Source organism: Sus scrofa, chromosome 4 (assembly GCF_054392235.1).
Source record: "Sus scrofa isolate SSC_HxYL_T2T_F1_AM1 chromosome 4, Sscrofa_HxYL_maternal_Yorkshire_Landrace_v2.0, whole genome shotgun sequence".
NCBI lineage: Eukaryota > Metazoa > Chordata > Mammalia > Artiodactyla > Suidae > Sus > Sus scrofa.
Genome location: NC_139386.1, coordinates 30,327,672 through 30,354,941, shown reverse-complemented (window position 1 = coordinate 30,354,941; position 27,270 = coordinate 30,327,672). Strand labels below are relative to the sequence as shown.

General features: G+C 38.1%; 1 long non-coding RNA gene across 5 annotated transcripts in view; it reads right to left on the bottom strand.

Moving 5' to 3' along the window:
* LOC106510002 (uncharacterized) overlaps positions 1-27,270 on the bottom strand; it is a 129,291-nt gene that overhangs the window by 72,758 nt on the left and 29,263 nt on the right. For 3 of the 5 annotated variants that reach the window (XR_002343168.2, XR_002343171.2, XR_014843486.1), the window contains one exon: positions 16,956-17,052. The exons of the other annotated variants lie outside the window; for them this stretch is intronic. This is a non-coding gene — a long non-coding RNA (uncharacterized LOC106510002). The remainder of the gene's footprint in view (positions 1-16,955; positions 17,053-27,270) is intronic. 5 annotated transcript variants of the gene reach the window in all.

Sequence of the window (27,270 nt, the reverse complement as noted above, 5' to 3'; positions counted from 1 at the left end):
AAAAATATATATGTATCTCCTCAGGCAAAAGAAACAAAAGCAAAAAGAAATAAATGGGACTACAGAAAACTAAAAAAGCTCTTGCATAGTGAATTAAACTATCAATAAAATGAAAAGACCACATATTGACTGGGAAAAGTTATTTACAAATAATATATCTGATAAGGAGTTAGAATTCAAGATATACAAAGAATTCATAAAACTCAACATCAAAAAAAAAACTGATTAAAAACGGGCAGAAGATCTGAATATACATTTTCCTGCAGAAGACATAAAGACGGCAAATAAGAGCATGAAAAGATACTCAATGACACTAATCATCAGGGAAATGCATATCAAAACCATAGTGAGAAATCTCGCACATATCAGAATCCACCATACCCAAAAAAAGACAAAAAAATAACAAGTATTGGTATGGATATGGAGACGGAGAACCCTAGTGCACTGTCATTAGGAATGTGAATTGGTGTAGCTGCTATGGAAAGTAGTGTGGAGATTCCTCAAAAAGTAAAAATAGAACTACAATAAGATCCAGCAATTCCACTGTGGATATTTACCCAAAGAAATTTTTTTTTTAGTCTTTTGTCTTTTTAGGGCCACACCCATGGGATGTGTAGTTTCCCAGGCTAGGGGTCTAATCAGAGCTATTGCGGCCGGCCTATGCCAGAGCCACAGCAACACCAGATCTGAGCCACATCTGTGACCTACACCACAGCTCACGGCTACACCACATCCTTAACCCACTGAACGAGGCCAGGGATTGAATCTACAACCTCATAGTTCCTAGTTGGATTCGTTTATGCTGCGCCATGACGGGAACTCCCCAAAGAAAATTAAAGCGCTAAATTAGAAAATATTTATGCACACCTGTGTTCACTGTACCATTATTTACAATAGCGAAGATATGGAAACAGCTGAACTATCCATCAATAGATTCATGGATAAAAAGATGTGGTGTATACAAACAATGGAATATTAACCACAAAAAAATGAAATCTTGCTATTTGCAACAATATGGATGGACCTAAAGGTGTTATGTTCACTGAAATAAGTCAGACAGAGAAAGCCAAATGCTGTATGATTTTGTTTCTATGTGGAATCTAAAAAGCAAAACAAATGAACAAACATAAAAAAGAAATAGAGAGTTTTAAATACAGAGAACAAACAGGTGGTTGTCAGAGGGGAGAGGAAGGCGAGGACTAAAAAAATAAGTGAGGGAGACAAAGAGGTACAAACTTTCAATTGCAAAATAAATCAATCCTGGGTATGAAATGCAGTGTGAGGAATATAGTCAATAACATGTAATATGTTTGTATGGTGACAGATTATAACTTACAGTGGTAATATACACAATGGAATACTACTCAGCCATAAAAAAGAATGAAATAATGCCATTTGCAGCAACATGGATGGAACTAGAGACTCTCATACTGAGTGAAATAAGTCAGAAAGAGAAAGACAAATAACATATCACTTATATCTGCAATCTAATATAGGACAAATGAACCTTTCCACAGAAAAGAAAATCATGGACTTGGAGAATAGACTTATGGTTGCCAAGGGGGAGGGAGGAGAGAGTGTAGTGGATTGGGTGCTTGGGTTAATGGATGCAGACTATTGCCTTTGGAATGGATTAGCAATGAGATCCTGCTGTGTAGCACTGAGAACTATGTCTAGTCACTTATGATGGAGCATGATAATGTGAGAAAACAGAATGTGTACATGTACGTGTAACTGGGTCACCATGCTGTACAGTAGAAAAAAATTGATTGGGGGAAATAATAAATAAAATAAAAATAATAATAATAATTTTGAAATGTATAGAAATATTGAATCATTATGTTGCGTGACAGGAACTAAGATAGTGTTGTAGATCGGTTATAGTTCAAAAACAACAAACAAACAAAGAGATTAGATTTGTGGTCACCAGAGACAGGGATAGGGAGAGGGGTTTGGAGGCAAGCAGCAAAAGGCACGAACTTCCAGTTATAAGATAAGTAGGTACTGGGAAGGTAATGTACAACATGATAAATATAATTAGCCCTGCTTTATATCATATACGAAAATTGTTGAGAATAAATTCCAAGTGTTTTCATCACAAGGAAAAAACATTTTTTTCCTTTAATTTTGCATCTATATGAGATGATAGATGTTCACCAAACTTGTGATAATGATTTCATGGTGTACATAAGTCAAATCATTATGCTGTACACCTTGAACTCATATGGTGCTATATGTCAATTGTATTTCAGAAAAACTAGAAGAAGAAAAAAAAGACTCAGAGAGAAGGTAGCTTTTCCTCTCAAGCTCACCACGGCTTTCCCTTGTACACTGCTCAACATAAGAGACCTGGACAGTTGGAGAAGGCTGACAATTTAGTTGGCCACCTCTTTTCCTAGAAATTAAATTGTTCCTTCTTTCCATTAACCCCAACCAGCAACAGGACTGGAGCAAGGAGCAACCTGGCCTCAGTGGGCAGCTACCAAAGTAGCCGTGGGCTCAGGAGTCTAAGTGGACAAGCCAAGAATTTCCTCAGAGGGAGTTCCCGTCGTGGCGCAGTGGTTAACGAATCCGACTAGGAACCATGAGGTTGCGGGTTTGGTCCCTGCCCTTGCTCAGTGGGTTAACGATCCGGCGATGCCGTGAGCTGTGGTGTAGGTTGCAGACGTGGCTCGGATCCCGCGTTGCTGTGGCTCTGGCGTAGGCCGGTGGCTGCAACTCGGATTCAACCCCTAGCCTGGGAACCTCCATATGCCGTGGGAGCGGCCCAAAGAAATAGCAAAAAAGACAAAAAAAAAAAAAAAAAAAAAAAAAGAATTTCCTCAGAGATTTGAGTATGATGAAGGTAATGTTTCCTCTTGAATGGCTCACCTTATAACCCTTAGAATATGTTAATGGCTATGACTTTCATCTTATGGTCATAATAAGGGAAAAAAGTAGAAAGGAAGAGAAAAGGATCAAGTGGATATTCAGCAATGTGAAGCATGGATAGACAGATCCCTGCTGGTTGAGAAGTTCCTCTTCTAAGTCGTCCCAAGACCCATTAGCATTCCTGTCCTGGGATTCTATGAGACACCCCAGCATCATTTTGAATTATTAATAGTTAGTGATTTCTTTCCTTAAGTTAATGTGAATTCATTCAAATTCTGTCCAGTTGGTGGTGGCTGGAGCCAAACATATATTTGATTGTAAGTTGAGCTTTTAATATTTCCTGTAACTGTTGGGGGTTTTTTGTTGATGAATTATTAGATACTCTGTCTTAAGAATAGATTATTTTGGAGTTCCTGTTGTGGTTAAGCAGTAACAAACCCAACAAGTATCCATGAGGACATGGGTTCAATCCCTGGCCCTGCTCAGTGGGTTAAGGATCCAGCATTGCTGTGGCTGCAACTGTGGTGTAGGATGGCAGCTACAGCTTTAATTCAACCGCTAGCCTGGGAACTTCCATATGCTGCAGGTGTGGCCCTAAAAAGACAAAGACAAAAAAAATTATTATTTTCTCTAATGGCCCTACAGTCTACGAATTGTACCATGTTATCCCCTTTGTACAGATGAATAACCTGAGGTTTAGACACTTTTTCTAACTCACCCTGAATCAGACAGCTAAGTGGTGAGGCTGCTTTCTAATAGATTTCCCTTAGCTTGATTCTAACTCTAATCCGTTTAACCTTAGGGCCATGCCTTTAGCCACTATTTCCTAAGATTAGCTAAGATATGATTTGCTAGTAGGAAATCTGAGAACATGTACAAAATACTGATTTCACTAATACTTTTCAATTTTCCAGAAAAGGAAATCAATATAATTGTGGGTTAGGAATAGCAATGGGGAGGGGGAGGTTGTCAGTGTTTAAGGGAACATGTTATCAAAATGTATCTTATGTCATATCTCTGTAATTCTAAAAACTAGAGGCTTCATGAATTGCAAAGGAAAGGAAATTATGTAAGGGCTAGTCCGTCATTTAGACGTGAAGACTGTGCCTCATTTAGCTGGTATTTACCACTGCCAGAGGTCAAAAGCTACCACTTCAAGCTTTAGTGGATTCCCCCTCAATGAATTTCTGTCGGGCTAAAGGACTTTATAACTCTTCTCAAGTCTAGCAATGCTGCTTTCACAAGTATTTTTAATCATAGACATTCAGTCGGCCACAAACACATTCCTGTACAATTCCTTCACTGGTGCCTGGTGCCTTCTTGAGAGTGAACTGAACTGTTAACTTACTTCTAAAACAAAACAGAATAGTTGAAAGGTCTAACTGTTTCCTATCAGTATAAAAAATATGAATGTGTACAACAGCTGCAACTTGTTCAGAAGGATTAAGTTTTACCCAAGAAGGAAAAAAAAAATAGTTGTCTGTTAACAAGGGAAGACTAATGTTCTCCATGGAAAAAAACGAGTATACCCACAGCTTTGTCATGCTGGTTAACATGGCAATGGCTTTGAAGCTTAAATGAGGAACATCCTTTCTATTATGACCCATCTTATTTCCAGATGATTAATAGTGTCACACCATAACGATGGTAAATTACTAAGAGAATGCGGGAGTAGGTTTGGGAGTACACTATAAAAATTCAATGGCAGTAACTATAAAACAGTTGATCAAACTTTGTAAAATGACATGGCTGCTTTATAAAGAATGGTAAAAATATGCCTTTGAGGTCTTTCTTCATTGAGAGTCCTAGCAATCTTTCCCATGAGTGAACTAATTGGTATATTTGCAACTGACTGAAGTTACATAGCAATATTAAATAGATGTTAAATATTTTATGAGCATTCAGAACCCACCACCGCCAATGAACAACTCTTCCAAGCATGTGCTGTGCAGCAGCAGTGAGAGGGCAGCTCCTGCAGCCACTGGCTGGACCTCTTAGTGCTAAAATCTGAGCTGAGTCACACATTTCATGGTCAGTCCTTACTGTTTAAAATCAGAACTGAAGTTCCCAACGTGGTTCAGAGGAAACGAATCTGACTAGTATCCATGAGGATGCAGGTTCAATCCCTGGCCTCACTCAGTGGGTTAAGGATCTGGCATTGCCTTGAGCTGTGGTGTAGACCACAGATGCAGCTCGGATCTGGCGTTGCTGTGGCTGTGATGTAGGCCAGTGGCTACAGCTCTGATTTGACCCCTAGCCTGGGAACCTCCATATGCTTCAGGTGCAGCCCTAAAAAAGACAAAAATAAATAAATAAAATAAGAAATCAGCTTTCTCAACCCACCAGAGATGATCAGTTTTTTAGTACGCAACTTGTGCATCAAATCATTTAACACATGATTCAGAAAGCAAGGCACAGTGGATGAGAGAAGAGTCAGGAGCCAGCAGCCAGGTGTGAACCTCCCTTAGCTCTCCCACCTGGGCACTGGGCTTAACCACTGTGTGACTCAGCTTCATAATCAGTCAAATGGAGCCAATAATAATTCTAATCTCACAGAATTGTGATGAGAATTTAAAATGTTAGTCATCAGAAAGCCTTTAGGACAGTGCCTGACACTGTAGTAAGCACTATGTGGTTGCTGAATATACACATGAAATTCATTGATTTATTCCCGCAGTATTTATTATGTGCCTACCAAACAGCAGGTGTCATGAATTGCTCAAGATTGATAAGTTACCTGCCCTCATGGAACTTACATTCTGGCTGGAGAAGCGAGACAGTGAGAAAGTAAACAAACAGACAAGATGATTACAGATGCTGAACATTTCTGTGAAGAAAATAAACTTCAAAATAGATGATAAAATGAGAAGATTTGAGGTGGGGAGATAGGGAGCAGTCACTGGTCAGAAAAATCTCTCTTTAATATCTATGAGAAGTTTCCAGCATGTGAAACCCAGAGAGGAGAGCCAGGAAGATGAGAGAAGGTAATCTGGTGTGAATGGAGCTTAGTTAGGCAGAAAGGGAATTATAAGAGGTCAGAGAGTCAGACAAGGAGTGATGATCTAGAACATGCTAAGGAGTTCAGATTTTGTTTTTAATTTTAAAGAAAACTTGTTTCTACTATGGGTCTTCTGGTTCCAAGTAATACATTTTACTCAAAAAATAGAAAAAGAAAAAAAAAATTCTTGTTGCTTATACTCAAAACATTTTCAAGGGATAAATCAGATCCAGGCAGAGCTAGATCAAGATCTTCGATACAGATTTCTTTCTCTCTCCATTTCTTTCCTTTTTCTATTTTGGTTCCCTCTCAGGCAGGCTTTCACCTTCACACGGTAAGAATGGCCACCAGCATACCAACAGCAATACCTGTTTTCCAATCATTATAGTAAAAATTCCTCAGGAGAATTCATTGTTTTGGATTGTCATGGGCTCATTTTGAGGCAGTTATTTTGATCCTGTGCCTGGCTGATTTCCCCAACCAGGGGAAATCTGAAGAGTTTTAATCAAGTAAATGATATATGCTTGGTTAAATTTATTAGATACAATATTTTTGATCCATAATTTGACCATCCAAAAATACAATTTTTCTTATTTTTCTGTGATTTAAAATAGATTCTCTCTTGAGCTGCCATTCTCCCTGGTGGCAGAAAATGTACTCTTACCAATGCCAAGTAAATACAATCAAATTGGCAATTTCCCACTTCACCTCAGTCCTCTTTTTTCAGCTGAAATGATCTGCATACCAGTGGGCTTATATAATACCACGTCTTTATGAGGCTGGGTTTGGGGAACTAGGACAATGGTCCAAGTTCCTTGTGTGACACCCCCTGAAATGCATTTCATTTCCATTCTTCTTTGAGCTTTGGCATCTGTCTGTGTTGGGATCTGTGGGGAAGGCAGGGTCCCATCTGACATGCAGGTGCTGGTCCAGGCACACTGCATCTTCTTGGGTTCTCAAGGAGTTGACCCTCTCTGGAGTACTTCTGCACCCTTCTGAGGACCAGAGGGGCTTTTTGTTTCTCTCCAGCTTCCTCAAAGCTTGGAAGGAGTACATCCAGCCCCTCTGCCTAGAAGCTGTAAGACTGTTAGACACCTTTCCTCTGCAGATCACCCTGGGTGTGAGACTCACAAGAATTTTCTTGCCTCCTTTGGCACACTCAGAGGTTGGGCACCTAAAAATCTGCCCTCGGCTCTTACTACTGCTCTTTTGGAACTGGGGCAATATGGAGAAGACATCAAGTCACTTTTTCAGAAACAACTCAACCACAGTCCCTACTGCCCTCTTCTTGGGCTTTTCTCCTGCCTCAGCCTGAATTTTTTAAAACAACTTTAGGGTAGAAAACTGGCTCTTATGACATACACATTCTTTTCAATCCTATTGGTTGCATAAAACAATTTTAATTTTGGTAAACAAAAGCCAGGCTTTGGGAACTCAGAAATCCATTATTATATTTTTCTATGTCCTTTGCTTAGCATTTTAATGTCTTTTTTTTTTTTTTTTTGAGAAATGATCTTTCTTTTCCCTGTTCACTGTGGCTCCCCTTCTCCAAAGCAGTGAGCCCAACCCACACTAAACCCACACTAGCTGATGTCTCAACTCCCCACTGCTGATAACATTACTATGTGCTCTAGGGCCATTGTCTGTCTTTCTGGGATAGTGAGGGATGTACATCAACACAACTTTTCTAAACCCTGTTTTCCAGGTGACCACTCTCACCTTGTTTATATCTTTTCCTAAGACAGAACTTAAGAGCTCTTCCAATATACAACTGTAAAATTCCCTTTTTTTTCTTTTTCTTTTTCTTTTTTTAATTTTTAGGGCCTCACCTGTGGCATATGGAAGTTCCCAGGCTAGGGGTCAAATTGGAGCTGCAGATGCTGGCCTACACCACAACCACAGCAATGCAGGAGCTACACCACAGCTCATGATAAGGCTGGATCCTTAAAGCACTGAGGGAGACCAGGGATCGAACATGCATCTTCATGGATACTAGCTGGATACATTACCACTGAGCCACAATGGGAACTTTGTAAAATTCCATCTTTGATTCCAAGCACCAAAATCTACCCTGGCTGTTTTAAGCAAACGGTGCTTATTTGGATTACATCTGGGGTTCACAGATGGAATGGCATACAGCAGGAATTCAGGAAGCTTGTCACCACTATAGTGGTGAAGAATAACCTCTGACCATGACTCACATTCTTGCATCACTTACTCAGTTCCCGGGAGAGAGCATCTCATAGGCCAACATCATTTCAGCCACTGAAGGCAATGGGCCATGGAGAGGGGTTGTCTGTTTCACTTGGCTCTGAAACAGAAGCTACTGCACACATGGGGAAAGGACAACTCCTTGAAGAGAAATCAAGATGAGATTATGAAGGTGAAGAACTCCTGGAGAGGCAAAATGAGTAGGTCCACTGCCACAAGTCTATGATTCTATATTTTATATATAATATTGCCTAGAGCTGGAGATATCACTAAGGTGCTCTTAGGGAATATTACTCTAACCTCTTCCTAAAGATTAAGAATAGAAAAATAATCTCCATCCAAATCTTTCTACTAATAAAGAACTTTTTATATAATTTACTTAATTGTAAATTTACTTAATCCTCCTCCTATGCAAAGCTTTGGTTTTATAATATACAAAGGGGAAGAGAGCATATTGATATTCAGCTCCTTTGCTGACATGGACAGGTCATTCTTTACTATTAACAGATAGAAAATAAATGTTAGAATCAACATAAGAAACTCAGTTTGAAGAAGAATCAGGGTCTATAGAAAGAGCAGGTAAAAGAAGGGGAAGAAGAGGAAGTCAGGAGTATGAGAAGGAAAGGAAAAGAATTCCATTTACAATGTTTCAGAAACAGCTTTAAATGGAAGACAGCAAATGAACCATCATCACAAACTGAATCTCTCTCTCTCTCATCCTTCTCTCACTCCTCCCTCACTTCCCTTTTCTGTCTCTCTCTCCTCCTTCCTCTTCGATTTTATTTGACATCAATATCTATTTCCTGGTATCTGCTCTTGGGCAAAAGACTTGCAATCTTAACTGTACTCCTCACCCAAATGATCACCACAAAATGATAATTCAACCAAAAATTAAAATACTACACAGAGATTTCTGAGGTTTCTTTCTTTTTCAATTAAAACTTCTAGAATCACCTTTCATATGTTCATTGGAGCCAATTTGGAACTATTTCCCCTTCAAAGCTGAGTTACAGCTTTGACTTTTTGTCATGGTAATGTAGTAAATAATCATAACATGCTTTGAAAATGTATGGTTTTGTGTAAATCTAAACTATAGATCTATGTAAGCTTGCCCACAAATGTGTTTCCACTAAATCTGAACAGCCTACACCCTATGGTGAGAAACATGTAGAACTCCGTTTCCCTGGCTTTAATGATTTCTTCAACAGAAGAGCTCTTTAGATTTTAGCTGGATGTAGACCAACAAATTCATTCACCCAAATCAACAAATTCTTTCACCCAGTTGGATGCAACTATCAGATAGGTGAGTCATTCGATTGGCTGCATGTTTCTGATAGCATTCAAGTTGTGTGGCTTCTTGTGACTCAAGTTACATAGCTTTTAATAAAATTAAAATAATCACCATTAATGTCTTCAAAAATTAAAAATTAAAATAATCACCATTAGTATCTTCAGTATTTATGACTATCTTTTAGGAACTGTGCTCAGTGCTTTAAATGCAGTGTTTCATTCAATCCTGATAACCACCTTATGAGATTATACTTTGTTATGTACTGTCATTTTTATTATCCCCATTTTACAGGTCTTCTGAATAACTAGTACATGGTGAGCCAAACTTCAAATCAACGTACACTTATTCAAAAGCCCGTGAGGCATTACATAATCCTGAAAGTAATGGGCTGGAGCATTTGGGCAAGGAGGGCTTTAACAAATTTAGTTTTGTATCAGGACTTAGAATTGTAAGACGGATGATAGCAGTCCCATATGTATTGATTTGTTGGAAAAAGGACTTTTGCCAAGCTCACCAAGAGAGTCTTAGTAGATCACTCTCTTTGACATTCTTCACAGCACTCCTCCAATTTGAATGTGAGTGGAAGGCAAGTACTTTGCCTATCTTTTTTACTGCTGTTCTCAGAGCATCTTAAAAGACTGACTGACCCATGGGTGCTCAATGAATATTCATTGAATGTTGAAATTGCAGATTGAATTTCAGCCATAAAATTAAGATCTGTGTCAGATGACCAGATGAAATAAAAATCAGGCCATGGACCCATAGATAATGTAATCTGTTTTCCTAGTTCTTTCCTTTTGGCATTCATATGCATGTGTGTGGACATTTGTGTATGTGTGTTTGCATGTTTGTTTGTGTGCTGATGGGTATTTAGCAAACTTCCATGTCATGTCGCTGGGGGAACACTCAGAATATTTTCTCCAGACTGAGTAGCATGGAGTCAGAAAATGTGCCATAGACAAATATTTAAGCCCCAGCTGCCTTTGAAAATTATTTAAAAGGACAACATACGATAGCAATTAAAAACACGAGCTCTTAGTCTGGCAGCCTAGGTTAAAATCCCTATGAATTCAAGTTTTTAAATTACTTACTATATTCTCTTTACATGTCTCATGTAAACATTAGCATTTTTCTTTACCTTGAATACAATGTTAATATATATTGCTTCATTTTCTATCATATTTTACTGGCTAGATCTTCTATTTGAATGTTGAATAGAAGCAGTAATAGCTAGAATCCTTGATCTGTTCTTGATTGTAAAGCAAATGCTTTAAAATAAATCACAGCAGTTGTCTATTCTTCCATCGTTAACGGTGCCAGTTATCAAATTATTTCCACTTGGCTCCAAGTATATACTTTATTGCCTACTCTTTGAAAATGTAGGTGGGCCCTTTAAATATTTTTCCTTTGACAGATGTCATGATGTTAACCTTTGGCAGTAGGGGACAGTAGGGAGACATTGCAGAAGGAAAGATTTATCCCTTTCTGATTGTGGTGTGCTCACTCCTGCAGTACACAGGGATTTTCCAGTGCCTATCTCCTACAGAACAGGCAGCTCTTCCAGCATCTGGCTCCTGAAGCATCATGGCTTCTCCAAGGCCATGCTTCTACAGCACAGGCAACCTTCTCCAAGGCTCCTATGGAACATGCAGCTTCCCCTATGTCCAGATCCTGCAGCACAAGCTACCTCTATAGCACTAGGCTCTTTGCAGTGCATGGAGGTCAGCAGCAACTAGTAGCTAACAGCTTCCATGGGCATCCCTTGTATTGTTCCATTACGTAGTTCCTCCAACAAGATACCTCCCCATGAATGGTGGCTTTCCCCAAAGTCCTAGACTAGATTTTTGGCAATTTCTAGAAGATAGATTTCTGGCAAATTTCACCGGTATGACACTACAGTAATTTCTCTCCTAGGAAGTCTTGATCTTAACTGTGGTCGGGGGGAGAGAGGATCTGCCTTGGGCACTAGATCTCAGTCCAGTAGGGCTGTTCTACCTCTTACATTTGCCATATTCTTCAGCATTCTCTTTACTTCTCACTAATCAATCCTTCACTTATGCCAATAACTTAGTATACTTAAAAGTTTTTTCCCTGGTGGAACTGCTGTGTTGTTTCTGTCTTCTGATTGTATCCTGACTCATTTGCCAGGTTAAGTAAGTTTTCTTCTATACTTATTTTGCTTAAAGTTTTATTATAAACATTAGGATGAGCACTGAACTTAATTTAAGGTGTTTTCAGCCCAAATTGAGAAAATGGTGTCCCTCTTTTTAATTTGATATGATGATATACATTAATTTTTTAAAAATATGAAACCATCCTTTTTCTCCTGGGATAAATTCAACATTTTTTTTTAACTGCGCTGCTATCTTTGATTTGCCAATATTTTCTTAGTATTTTTTATGTCTGTATAATACAGACAAGTTTGAGCTATAATTCTTTTAGGGGGGTCCTTGTCTAGTATTAGTTTCAAATTTATGCAAATATCATGGAACATATTGGAAAGAGACCACATCTATCATCCCAATTCCTTTTCTTTCTGGTCTTTTCTTTTTCTTTGAGTACCTACTATAGAATCGCTTTTCATTTTCCTTGCCTCAGCCTCAGGGCTCCGTCATCTTTGAGCTATAACAAAGGCTTCTTCCCTTACCCACATTGCTTCCTCCCTTACCCATATAGCTATTTTAAATTAACCTTCTAAAATGCATTTCAAATAGTCACCTATTTTCTTGCATAATAATTTTCCTGAAAATTTATCAAAGCAAATATGTGCAAGCCACTAATGGAATAATGAGTTATAAGAAAAAATTTCTCCCTGGAAGACTAAAAATTGACCCCACATTCCTAATTGCAGTTCACCTTTTAGACACAGACTTTAAAATTTTATAACTAGTATGTTATTCATGTTCTCTTACTTTGTTCTTTTCTTTCCTGATTACTCATGCAGTCAACGGGTTTAGGTGCAATGAGTCTCCTTGTTTAGCCTAATGATTCCCATCTTTCTCTCAAGTTTTATTAAGTTCATGAGATCTTTGCTTATTATTACTAATGTCAGCACTTTTGGGGGTAATATTTCTGTTTCTAAAATAATACCAGCAAAATGAAAGGAAACATACCATTAGAAAATTCTGTGCTAAGATGCTGACACACATACACAGCTAGCACTAGCACCAGAAGAGCTATTTTATTGAATGGGGTAAAACCATGTCAGTTTAAAACATAAAAGGGAATTTTAGGGTTTTTGACATAATGGCTGAAAAGTGAATATTGTTTGAAAATATTAAAATGGTCAAGGGCTCTATTTACAAAAAATTTTGGTGTTTCCTCACTCCCTTAAAAATCTAAACTTGGGAGTTCCCTTCGTGGCGCAGTGGTTAACGAATCCGACTAGGAACCTGAGGTTGCGGGTTCGGTCCCTGCCCTTGCTCAGTGGGTTAACGATCCGGCGTTGCCGTGAGCTGTGGTGTAGGTCGCAGACGCGGCTCGGATCCCGCGTTGCTGTGGCTCTGGCGTAGGCCGGTGGCTACAGCTCCAATTCAACCCCTAGCCTGGGAACCTCCATATGCCGCGGGAGCGGCCCAAGAAATAGCAACAACAGCAACAACAACAACAACAGACAAAAAAGACCAAAAAAAAAAAAGACAAAAAAAAAAAAAACAAAAAACTGAAACAATTACAATAATGTCAAAAATCACTGATCACAGATCACCTTAACAAACATTATAATAAAGAAAAAAATTGGAGGGGGTGGGGGGATGCGCTTGGGTTAAGGGATGGAAATCCAGTGAAATTGGATTGTTATGATCATCATATAACTACAGATGTGATAAATTCATTTGGGTAATAAAAAATAAATAAATAATTAAAAAAAAAAATCTAAACTTGTTGCTGGAGGGGTTGTGGAGAAAAGGGAACCCTCCTGTACTGCTGGTGGGAATGTATGCTGGTACAGCCACTATGGAGAACAGTTTGGAGATACCTTAGAAATCTATACACAGAACTTCCATATGACCCCGCAATCCCACTCTTGGGCATCTATCCGGACAAAACTCTACTTAAAAGAGACACATGCACCCTCATATTCATTGCAGCACTATTCACAATAGCCAGGACATGGAAACAACCCAAATGTCCATCAACAGAGGATTGGATTCGGAAGAGGTGGTATATATACACAATGGAATACTACTCAGCCATAAAAACGAATGACATAATGCCATTTGCAGCAATATGGATGGAACTAGAGAATCTCATCCTGAGTGAAATGAGCCAGAAAGACAAAGACAAACACCATGTAATATCACTTATAACTGGAATCTAATATCCAGCACAAATGAACATCTCCTCAGAAAAGAAAATCATGGACTTGGAAAATAGACTTGTGGCTGCCTGATGGGAGAGGGAGGGAGTGGGAGGGAGCTTGGGCTTATCAGACACAACTTAGAATAGATTTAAAAGGAGATCCTGCTGAGTAGCATTGAGAACTTTGTCTAAATACTCATGTTGCAACAGAACAAAGGGTGGGGAAAAAATATATATATACATGTAAGGATAACTCTATCCCCTTGCTGTACAGTGGGAAAATAAAATTTAAAAAAAAGAAAAAGAAACAAACAAACAAAAAGTCTATAAGCTGTTTAAGTGGATCAAATAAAAATGAAATGATTAGACTACAGTTAGGTCAGCATAGTTGTCTAGGCATGTTTTCACTTAAAGCTGGTAGAGGAAGAACTCTTCTGTAAGAGTTCATGTTTTTTATGAATAAAGCCAATTAGACCTTAAAAATATATCTTAGTATAATTTTATGAATTTAATTTTTCAGGGAAGATTTTAATAATGATATTTTATTTTATTATTTTTTGCTTCTGTATCCTTTTGCCAGCAATTAAATTAAAAGGGAAAAGAAAGCAAAAAAAAAAAAAAAATCTAAACTTGTGAGCATGTCATTCACTATCATCTGCAATCTCAGCTGCCTTTTCAAACTAGTGGTCTCATTTTCCCACTGCCATTTCCCTAAGTACCCTCACGGTCCTCCAGTGTGCTCGCTTTTCATGCCTGTTTCCATAGTTGTAACTTGCTGTCTGTCTGGCTTTACCATCTCATCTCTCCTTTCAACGTCACTTTAATTCTAAGTCTTTGGTTTTATTTTTTAATTTTATTGGGGTATAGTTGACTTAAAATGTTATATTAGTTTCATGTACAGCAAACTAAACCAGTTATACACATAAATATATCCATTCTTTTTTCCCATATAGGTTATTACAAACTACCTAGTAGATTTCCCTGAGCTATATAGTAGGTTCTTGTAAATCATCTGTTTTATACAGCAGAGAGTGTACATGTTATTCCATCTACCCAAATCCTCCCCACTTCCCTATGATAATTATAAGATTGCTCTTGAAATCTGTTTCTTTCTGTTCTCTAAGTAAGTTCTTTTGCATCATTTCTGTTAGATTCTACATATCAGTGATTTCATATGGTATTTCTCTGCCTGAGTTACTTCACTCAGTATGATAATCTCTAGGTCCATCTATGTTTCTGCAAATGGCATTATTTCATTCTTTTTATGGCTGAATAATATTTCATTGTTTATATGTACCACATCTTCTTTATCCATTCCTCTGTTGATGGACATTTAGGTTTCTTCAATATATTAGCTATTGTAAATAGTGCTGCAGTGAACATTGGGGTATATGTATATTTTTGAATTATGATTTTCTTTGAATATATGCCTAGGAATGGGATTGCTAGATCATGTGGTAGTTCTATATTTAGTTTTTTAAGGAAACTCCATGATGTCCTCCATAGTGATTGTACCAATTTACACCCCTACCAATAGTGTAGAAGGGTTCCCTTTCCTCCACACCCTCTCCAGCACTTACTGTTTGTAGACCTTTTGATGATGGCTAATCTGACTGGTGTGAGGTGATAACTCATAGTTTTGACTTGCATATCTCTAATAATTAGTGATGTTGAGCATCTGTGTGTGTGTATGTGTGTGTGTGAGAGAGCGAGCATGTGTGTGTATGTGTGTTTGGTAATTATCTATCTTTGGAGAAATGCTAATTTAGATCTTCTGCCCTTGTTTTTATTTGGTTTCATGTTTTTTGATATAAAGCTACACAATATACATACAGGAGATGTTTGTATATTTTGGAGATTAACTCCTTGTCAGTTGCTTCATTTGCAAAGAGTTTCTCCCATTCTGTGGGTTGTCTTTTCATTTGGTTAATGGTTTCCTTTTCTGTGCAAAAGCTTTGGAGTTTAATTAGGTCCCATTGGTTAATTTTTGTTTTTAATTTCATTATTTGAGGAGGCAGATCAAACCAGAAATTGATGCGATTTATGTCAGAGAGTGTTCCGCCTATGTTTTCTTCTAAGAGTTTTACAGTATCTGGCCTTATGTTTAGGTCTTTAATTCATTTTGAGTTTATTTTTGTGTATGGTATTGGGGAGTGTTCTGATTTCATTATTTTACATGTAGCTGTCCAGTTTTCCCAGTACCACTTATTGAAGAAAGTCTTTCTTCCTCTAAGTCTTTTGGAAACACTAACTCTGACATGAATCCTTTCCCTTCTCCTTTAAGCATCTCCAGAATACATTTATTTTTCCTCTGTGTTCCCACGATATTTTATTTCTTGAAATTGTATCTTCTTATTGGATATAACTGCCAGTTTGCCTTTTAATATTTCAATTAAATAGCTTAAAACATCATTTAACCTCTTCCAGTAATTGCTTCATATTATCAGGGTCTACATTCTCAAATGATTCTGAGAATAACTGAAGTTTTAATAAATGTTGGCACTGATAGAGGGCTTACAACATGTGTTTTGTGTATGTTAATGCATTTGGTTATGACAACAACCCTGTAAGTAGATACTATTATAGCGCATATTTAAGGCAGCAGGATCCTGAGGTACAGAAAGTTTAAAAACTTAATCAAGATCACACAGCTGGCCTCCATAGCCTGGGTGCATCACTCTGTACCTTATGAAGAGGTACCCTGAGGGCAAAAGGTGAATAAACTGGTTTTGTGAGTTTCTCTGAAAACCAGGGTGGCACAAGCAGCTTTGGGGGCTCAGGTCAAATGACAGAGTGAGAGAGGGACTCTCTTCTCACATCTAAGTGACTCGCATCCTGGCCTCAGTGCAGTGAGGATTCAGGGGAAGGAGGTAGCTCAAATAGTTCAGAGGGTTCCACTTGGGCAGCTCTGGAAGCCACCATCTTTGCACTCGTGCTGTTCTCATAAGGGGCATAAGCAGTGTAGATGCAGGAAGGCTTTAGGTTCAGAGGATAGTGAACACGAGAGTGTTAAATACTGTTGAGGAGAACTCTCTGGAAATGTCAAGAAATAACCACGTGAGACTTGGATAAACTAAGTCCTCCATTATGACCAACGGGGAAGGAAACACTGAAGTAGATGTGTTTTGATCAATGAGACTCCACAGTGCTTACAGCTTTGTGACATCTAGCACCACTTTGAATACACACCTGCTCTTATCATTAACCACAATTAGCTTTCAAGATAGGCATTATTATTTCTATTTTACATGTTTTAAAAAAATCAGAACCCAGAAAATAACTTACTCAAGACCAGGATTCTTGTAAGTAGCAGCACTGGGGTTCAAATCCAGTTATTTCTGACTCTAAAGCTCACATTCTCTTCACTATTCGCACTGTCTTCCTATAATGATGAAAAAAAATACTGTTTTGTTTTTTTCTTGACACACACACAGATATAGCATTCCTTTCTCAGTACTTGGCATTTCTCATGACCTAGAAATTAGAATTCATTGATATTTTCATAAAATGAAGTCCCCAGTGAAGAGTTTTGTCTTCACCCAAGTTAGATAAACCTCAGAATGCTGCTACAATCTGATGGTTCTCAATATGGTTTTCTTTAGAAAACGTTGAGTGCAGATGCAGCTATCACTTTTAATGTGTGGATAAATGGTATGGATCCCACAGTCATTCATATCAGTTCATATGGCAGACAGATGAGGCAAGACCCTCCATTTCCCACAGGACACAGTCCAGCCTCATACAAGTATTTGTTTTTCATGTTTACAACAAAATGTGTTTCCCAAGACATTATATTCCTTGAAAATCTGCACAGTATCTTTCCTAACATCTTCCTTTACAGAGAAGAAAGAAAGAAAGAAAGAAAGAAAGAAAGAAAGAAAGAAAGAAAGAAAGAAAGAAAGAAAGAAAGAAAGAAAGAAAGAAAGAAAGAAAGAAAAGGAAGGGAGGGAGGGAGGGAGGGAGGGAGGGAGGAAGGAAGGAAGGAAGGAAGGAAGGAAGGAAGGAAGGAAGGAAGGAGAAGGGGAAGGGAAGGGAAAGGAAAGGAAAGGAAAAGAAAAAAAGGAAATTGAGCCTCAAAAGAAGGAAGGAGAGAGGGTATTATAGTATCATCAATTGAAATACAGCCCAATCAGGGGATTCTGCATTAAATTAGATTCAATTCATATCAGTTCTGATGAAATTGCAAATTGTATTTTGTCACTGGAAATGTGGTTATGATTTACATTTAATTCTGAATTATTTATGGTACATCATTCAGAAGAAACTTCAGTTTATTCCAAAGAAGGGAGAATACCACAGCTTTTATAGCCAAAATTAAAGTTTCACTGAGAACCTGCATTCAATACATGGGGCAGGGAAGCATATCTGATTCATTTGGACAGGTGAGCTGAGGGGTGAATGTGCCCAGCTGGGCTACCTGAATCTGTACCTGCTTCTATTTCTCTCTCAGCCCACCTGAGTGGATTGGGTCAAGCTGGTGAAGTGATGCCATCCTTCCTTCCTTGTACCTAATTCTGACTAAAAATCAGCAAAGTTTCAGAAAATAAAGCTCTCTCGGTTAAGAATTTAAATCCCCATGTTACACAAATAGGATTTTTGCTGAAATGCACAAATGCCACAGATTTATATTATATAAATGTATATTTTAAAAAATAATGCTTATAAGCAGGAGGGGAGAAAAATTATGTCTGAGGGTCAGACCCTTATAGTTATGTAAAAGCTTCCAAACTAAATGCCTGAAGGAAAATCAAGAATATATTTTTGCCAAGAATGTTTCCCTCTCATATTTTAATTCCACTAAGTTTTGTGTGTCTCAGAAAATGAATCAATTCTTTCCTAATGTCTTTAATTTGTTGGTGTTCCTGATTGTCTACATTTTAATTTGAATCAAAGGGTGAGGTGGGAAGTTACTTCCAAAAAGATGCACTTTGAATTTTGTTTTCAGATAGAATTTAAAAAGGTTGTTTTGAATATTTGAGGTTTTTCTTCCTCTTTTAACAATCATGAATAAACTACTGTTCTTGCACAATGTGATAAAACTTGGAAGTAAATTCAGTAACAGAATAACAACGAAAACTCATGAGGGTTGTACTGATGCTAGGCAAGGGATTTCATTGAAATGGTTGTTGCTTCTTAACAAATGATGTATCCCTGCTTCTGAGGCTGGTGTATGACTGCTGAAAATTGAGCAGACTGTTAAAATATGCTAAGAGGGAAAATTTGTTGGAACAAATCTTCAAAGTCAGCTTAGCATCTGAGAACCTTGCAGAATGAAACGCCTGTTTTGGTCTCCTAGCTAGGAATGCAGTGCCTCACTATCCCCCCCACCTCCATGCCATCCCATCTCCAGATGGTCATACTCTTTTTATATTTCTAAATTCAGTTCAAATACCGACTTCGCCACAAACTACCCCCATCTCCTCATCGCTCCTTTAAAGACAGTTCTCTTCCTTAAATGCCCATGTTATTACCTGCATTTTTCTTGAGGCAGATTTATTCCTCTATATTATGGTTATTTGAAGCGTGTTTTATGTCCCCTACTTTATTCTAAAAGTTCTTAAAGCATCAGGCTCATTAACTGATTCATCTTTGGATACTTTACAGGCTGATGTACTGCTGGATGCCAGCCAGGAATAATCGTAAAGAGAGCTTCCATTTTTTGAGCGTTTACTATGTGCCCATCAGTCTGAAGGGTGTCATTTAAGCTCTCAAAAATCGTGCAAGGTAGGTACTATGATTCTATTTTTATAAATATGAGTCTAGAGACTTCAAGAGAATGAATAACTAGTAAATATTCAAACACAAGACTCAAGCCCAGACAGTGTGGCTTCAGAAATGGTCTCTTTAGGAAAAGAAAAAAAAAAAAAAAAAAAGACACTCAATTAGAAAAAAATGAATTTACCAATAAATTGACAAAATCAATCCAAAACAAAGAACAGAGATTAAAATTATGTGCTCCAACCTTCCACTACAAGAGAAAATAATCTACTTATCTTCTGATCTCTAACCCTCTCTAAACCATTACAAAAACAGCAGTCCACCGTTTCCCTCTAGCCACAGTTTTCTGGTCAGAGTTATTGTTATGTGGTAGTGCCAGATTTAAGACCAGGAATATTGGAATCCAAAGCCCCATGTTATCAACCACTGCACTAGAGCCCTCTGTTCCCTCGAGGGTTGTCTCAGCTTCTTCTAAGATCGGTAGAGCTCATTTCCACTGTATTCCTCTGCTACCCTCTTGACAAGTCATAGAGCCTCTCCCTCTACAGCCTGCCTCATATATTCTTAGGCTTCCCATTTCTCCCCCAGCCTCCTGTTTTCAAAGTCAAACAAGCCACCTTGTTCATTCTTTCTGAAGGTCAAATTTTTTGGCGTTGCAACATTCTTGCTGCTCCTCTCTGTGCCCTCATCAAGTTATGTACACATGATGTTAATGTTAAGTGACTGCTTTGAATAATTCAACTGTTGACCTAGTAATTGTCATGTGCATTTTTCTGAAAACAATAATTGCAAGATTGCACAGGCTGATTCAGTAACGCTGCAGTCACGTGCATGAATATAAAATAAATACAAGGGAGCAGAAGAGAGGATGGGAAAGTCACTGCCAGCTGGAACTTTAGAAAAGAATGATGCTCTATAACCTCAGGAGCCAGTGAGAACAATTGAACCTTGTCCATTTTTGGCAATATATTAAGGATACATGAAATACTGTGGCTTCCCTCTCTGCTCCCTATGCCTTTGGGGTATATGGAACTGATCTAGTGTGGAGTGGTAAGTAGACTACTACACTCATTTGCTTGGTACTTCAAGTCAGAGTGTAACCCAGAACTATTTTTGGCATATTCTTCTTTTCAAGATTCATAATGACATAGCAATCTGATTCCTTTCTAAGTTCTAATATTTCTATACTTATACATGATTTTTCTTATACACAAGGCATACAAATTTTATGAGGTTATTATGTAGACCTATAGTATTGATCTCAGGGGTTTTTTTCCTAATTAGCCTCTGTCAAAATATATGAAAGTAAAAATGAATTTCAGTATTTTCTTGCATGCACTCTAAAATACAATACCGTCTTTCACATATTCTTAAAAGAGTTTTCCTTTGGAGTTCCCATGATGGCTCAGTGGTTAACAAATCTGACCAGCATCCATGAGGAAGCAGGTTCGATCCCTGGCCTTGCTCAGTGGGTTAAGGATCTGGCATTGCTGTGAGCTGTGATGTAGGTTGCAGAGACGCAGCTCAGATCCTGCGTTGCTTGGCTGTGACATAGGCCGGGAGCTACAGATCTAATTTGACCTGGGAATCTCCATATGCCATGGGTGCAGCCCTAAAAAGGGGGTGGGGAGTTTTTCCTTTAACTCAAATACTTCTAACACAAAAAGTATATAAAAGCAAGCACTCTGTAACTGTAAAATACAAGTCACTCCATCATGCTCCATCACAAGTGATTAGATATGGTTCCCTGTGCTATATAGCAAGATGTCATTGCTTATCCACTACAAATGCAATAGTTTACATCTACTAACCCCAAACTCCAAGTCCATCCCACTCCCTCCCCTCCCCTTTGGCAACCACACTTGTGTTCTCCAAGTCCATGAGTTTGTTTCTTTTCTGTAGATAGATTCATTTGTGCCATATATTAGATTCCAGATATGTGATATCATATTTATCTTTGTCTTTCTTACTTCATTAGTATGAGAGTCTCTAGTTTCATTTATGTAGCTTCAAATGGAATTATTTTGTTCTTCTTTATGGCTAAGTAGCATTCCATTGTGTATGTATACCACATTTTCTTAATCCATTCATCTGTTGATGGACATTTAGGTTATTTCCATATCTTGGCTATTGTGAATAGTGCTGCAATGAACATGCATGTATATTTTTCAAGGAAAATTTTGTCCATGTGTATGCCCAGGAGTGGGATTTCTGGGTCATATGGTAGTTCTAGGTATAGTTTTCTAAGGTACCTCCATACTGTTCTCCATGGTGGTTGTACCCGCTTACATTCCCACCAATAGTGCAAGAGGGTTCCCTTTTCTCCACACTCTCTCTAGCATTTGCTTTTTGTGGATGTATTAAAGTTGGCCATTCTGAATGGTGTGAGGTGGTATCACATGGTAGTTTTGATTTGCATTTATCTAATAATCAGGGATGTTGAGTACTTTTTCATGTGCTTGTTGGTCATCTGTACATCTTTAGAGAAATGTCTATTCAGGTCTTCTGCCCAATTTTTAATTGGGTTTTGGGGCTTTTTTAATATACCAACAACTTATGCAACTCAAAAGCAAGGTTTGCATAGTTCAAAACTATTTTCTTCCATTCCATAAGTTGTCTTTTTTTTTTAAAGGTTTCCTTTGCTGTTCAAAAACTTGCAAATTTGATTAATTTACATTGGTTTATTTTTGTTTTTATTTCTGTTGCCTCGGGAGACTGACCCATGAAAACAATTATATGGTTGATGTCAGAGAATGTTTTGCCTATGTTCTCTTCTAGGAGTTTTATGGTGTCTTGTCTTATGTTTATGTCTTTAAACCATTTTGAGTTTATTTTTGTGCATGGTGTGAGGCTGTGTTCTAGTTCCATTGATTTACATGCAGCTGTCCAGTTTTCCCAGAACCACTTGTTGAGGAGAATATTTCCCATTTTATATTCTTGCCTCTTTTGTCAAAGATTAATTGACCATAGGTGTCTGGGTTTATTTCCAGACTCTCTATTCTGTTCCATTGTTCTGCCTTTCTATTTTTGTACCAGTACCAGACTGTCTTGATTACTCTAGCTTTGTAATATTGTCTGAAATCTTGGAGAGTTATGCCTCCTGCTTGGTTTTTTCCCCCTCAGGATTACTTTGGCATTTCTGGGTCTTTTATGGTTCCATATAAATTTTTGGATTCTTTGTTCTAGTTCTGTGAAAAAAAAATGTCATGGGTTGCTTTGGGTAGTATGGCCATTTTAACAATATTAATTCTTCCAATCCAGGAGCATCAAATATCTTTCCATTTCTTTGAATCCTCTTTAATTTTATTGATTAATGTTTTATAGTTCTCAGCATATGTCTTTCACCTCTTCAGTCAGATTTATTCCTAGGCATTTAATTTCTGGGAGGTGCAATTTTGAAGGGTATTGTATTTTTATATTCCTTTTTTAATATTTTGTTGTTAGTATACAGAAATGCAACCGATTTCTGCATGTTAATCTTGTATCCTGCCTCAAGCCCATCTTGAATAGGTTCTTATTACTTATCTACATATAATGTAAACATGTCTCTGAATTTAGTTCTTTTGATTTTGATACTAATCTGTTCTCTTAAGATTGTACATGTTTCAGCCCCAATGTTGCCCTACTTTGGAGCACTCCTTCTTAAACTTCAATATGTCTACAGACACCTAGGGATCTCCTTAGTAGCCCTATTCTTAGCAGCTCTGGGTGGGCCAGAGGCTCTGTATTGATCACAAGCTCTCAGGCATTGCTAATGCTGTTGGTTCTGTGGACAACACTTTGAATAGAGTACAGCTTTATGTATAATAATTCCCTATTAAACCAGTGAATCCTTCATTCTTTTCTGTTCCTAGATGCAAAACAAATCATTGGTTCAACAAATGTTATAGAAGCCCATTGTGTGCCAGGTAAATCAGTCTTCATTCCAATGTAAAGCCACCTCCTTTTTTCCATTTCCACTGCTTCTACCAGCCAAGTTTATGCAACTATTATCTCTCTCCTGAACTTCTCCAATAGCTGCTGAATGCATTTGTATACATAAATTCTTGCTTCCTTCTTCATTTTTTTAAATAGCAAAGAAACATATTCTTTAAATGGATTCCTAATCATAGCATTCCAATGTATCAAATACTTCAAAACCTTCTCATTAACTTTTAAGATAAAATCCTAAATTTTTAATGTTAAAAAAATAGCAAGAGCCTGCTTACATTAATACCTTCATCTTCCATCACTTTCCTTCTGGCTTTTGATATTTTAGCCTGTTTGGCTCTCTTTCAGTTATTATATTTGCTAAGCTTCCCCTCATCCCAAGTCTTTGGCACATGCTGTAGCTTTGTCTGAAACATTCTTCCTCTCCTCCTTTTTCTAATACTATTCATCCTTTGTAACTCAGATTAGTATTACTTCATCAGAGAACCCTCATTTCACCTTCTAGATTAAGTCAGGTATCGTGTTACAAGTTCTTTTAGTGCTGCCCATTTCTTTGGGAAGGAGACACTTTCATCGGCCTAATTACATAATTAAATATGCAAATTAGTCTGCTACACTGATAACCAGTTACATAAGGGCATGGATTTTTTTTTATTAGTTAAATGAATTTATCACATCTGTAGTTGTATAATGATCATAACAATCCAATTTCGAGGGCATGGATTTTGTTTTGTCTCAACTTTTATACATCTAGTCACTAGTCTGCCTGTATCCCTCTGATTAAAAAAATAAAAACAACAGAAATAGTTTGCCAATTTTCAAAAATCTAGTTTATAACAAAATACACATCATTAAAATGTTATCCAGAGCCTTAGTTATTTCCATAAGGTGTTTCAGTATCTTCCAGCACTTCCCTGTCACTTCTATGATATCCATTTTCCTCTAAATTTCATGAGATAACTTGTAGAAAACTTAAATTACTTACATGTGGAAAAAAAACAAACTAGCTGTTTATGTATGTGAGAAGTGTTTAATAAACTGCCATATACAACCTCCTACTGCTTCATAAATTGTTTCTGATGACGCACAGTCCTTATATAAGGTGAATTATTATAGTGTTTAAGAATCCTTTGTCAAAAAGGAAGATGAATCTCTGGGAGCTACATCCAAGGATCTCTTTGTAATTACATTATGTGGGTATTCTAAAAAGCTGTGGCCTCATCTTTTCTCTGGGTTGACAAATTTCATCTGTGAAAATACTTGCTGAATCTATTTCTTGAAGTTCTGCCACTACTTGGGGCATAAAGAAATGAAACAGAGGGGTTCCTGCTAATTATCCTTGAGCTCTGCATGCCCTGAGATCTTTAAGATCACAGGTGATGCTAGTCTAGGGGATCTCTGGGATCTCTTCAGAAGGCACTATTATTTGAGAAATATTTTTCAGAATCTAGAAAGTCATCCTTAACTTTTTGAAATCAGTGGAAAAGCACAACTAATTTTAGGAAATCCACCTATCCATCTTCTGCAACAGAAGAATAATTCAAACTGATGAACTGAAGTAACACAGCATGTGGTTTGGTTCACATGTCTTTTGAAGGCCTATATTACCGTCCAACCCAAGAAGATTGCAAGCAATGACCCTGGCCCTCCATAAGCTGACACATTCTGTATCTCCAAAGTGGTGATTCAGCTATATTTGAAGCCCCACATGAGCAGGAGAGCGTTATTCTCCCCAGGTCCACAGCGGGCTCCAGGCCAGCAGCAGCTGTCAGCTCGGCGGGTTTCAGCAAGCTGCTCAATGCAGACTGACATAGAGCCCTTGGCTGGGACAAGTGAGAGCCTTGTACTTCTGGGAAAATGCTTAAGTTGTCTGCTCTCTTCATGAGGCTGTTGTTTTACAGTTCAAGTTCCACTTAATCGACACCAGGAAAAACTGCTCCATCTGCAGAGGCGGTGGAAACATCCCTTCTCACTGGAATAGGGTATTAACACGGCTTGGCTGTAGGTCACTGAACTGAACCAACTGCCAGGGTGATGGTGGGTGCTCCGCTATTCAGGGGTATGAATACACATCACCCCAGGCTTACTCTCAGCCACATTTAGCCCTGGCTCTAACTCTTACCTTCTCACATGAACGTCTCTAATCTTATCCTGTTCCCAAGAGTTTAATAATGTGGATGTAACAAGCATTCTTCTTTTTTCTTTCTTCTAGCAAAACTTGCTCCAATTTTTGCCTGCCACTTTCATTAATCATTTGAGTTAACATCCCTAAGATGTTTAAACTTTAATCTTTGAGCTGAATTTCCCAATTTATAAACATGGTAGATGGTTAAGGTAACCAGTTTATGAGTGAGTCAAGAGGCTCAGTTAGTTTCTGTGGTAATTTGGATATTACCCTCTTAGTTTCCTTTCCTTCCTAGTTATATCCCCAAATTACCCCGGGATATGCTAACATACACCTCCATCTTGCCACATAGGTTTGGGAGGAAACAAAGAATTTTAAAATGACCCACAGGCAATAAACGACCTCTTCCCCTAATTTTCTCCCCTGTCCTTCACTGTGTACATGTGCTACTCTTCCTCTCTCATCTTTCCATTTTGCTATAAAACCTTTCATTCTTCTTTTCATTCGCTTATTTAACTGCATTATGCTGAGGCCTACCACATTTCAGAATCTGGACGAGGCACTAGGGACGCAGTCATGAGCGAGACAGAACTTTTCTCTCCCCAGTTTTCATTTCAGTGAAGAAAACCAACACCAAGCAAGGAAACCATGTCATCTTCAGGCGAGTAATGGACTATTGTTACAGATTCTAACAGAGATGGTTCCTTTCCATTAAAGTAGAAACTATTACCTAGTGTTTAGGAGAATCTTTTCTGAAAATCTATATTTAAGCTGAGATTTAAAGGAGATCAACTCAAACGTGTAAAGAGCTTAGGGAAGAAACATCTCAGGCCAAGAGAAAGGCCTGTTGTATTTTAGAGATCAGTAGAAATCCAGTGTAACTGGAGGGTAACTCAGAGTGCTCATGATTGAACTTGGTGAGTGAGCCTGGGGCCAGGTGACCTGAGAGCCCTGTAGGGCATATCAGACTATTGAAGAGTGGTAGGCTCTTTGTAAGCATGAACTTGTGAGAGCCCCGGTGATTGACTGGTAAAACCAGGCTATAAATCCAAGGAAATCACCTACTTGGTAGATTAGGTACAGACATAGTCAGCCTGGACCTGAGGGTAAGCATCAGGAGCGAAACTCAAAGTCCATTCTGAGGTCCATTGCCACAGAGAAGTATCAAGATCGAGTCTGCTCAAGAGTACATTATGTAATACAATGGATAAGTGACATATGTTCCAGCCCTCGGAATGTCTCCCCATGTTATTTCCAGTCCATACTTCCACCCACTTGGCCGACCACTCATCTCCACAGCAAGACTTATTTAGCAGGCATCTAAGTCAGGCAGGCCCAATGCAAATTTCCCAGCAAATTTGGATGAACTCAGCCTACTAGAAAACAGAGTAAATCAACCTATAAAAACCAATTCCTTTTAGCTTCTCATTCTCATAGTTCTTCTCTATGTGGATGCCTGTTGGGTAAGTGCTTTGTATAATATTCCACATCTGTTAGTATTTGGCTTTTTTTATTATTATTCTTAATATGCTTTCATCACCCTCCCTGGTTACATGTTAAAATGTGGTCATTTGATTTCTAAATCCCCTTCTTCTATTTGATTTTGTCGGAGGATTTTCATCAAGCTGTAAACTCCTAAAACTTTGGTAATAGTTTCAGAGACTGGAAATACAAGTGCACTTTCTCTGTATTATTTTCCAACATACCACTTTTTTTCAATCCTACTTCAAATGAACAGTTTAATTGACTTCCTACGGTTCTTTGAATAGTAGGTTGAGCCAAAGGTGAAATGACATCTTATTATTTGCATTATTTTATTTTGGAGCA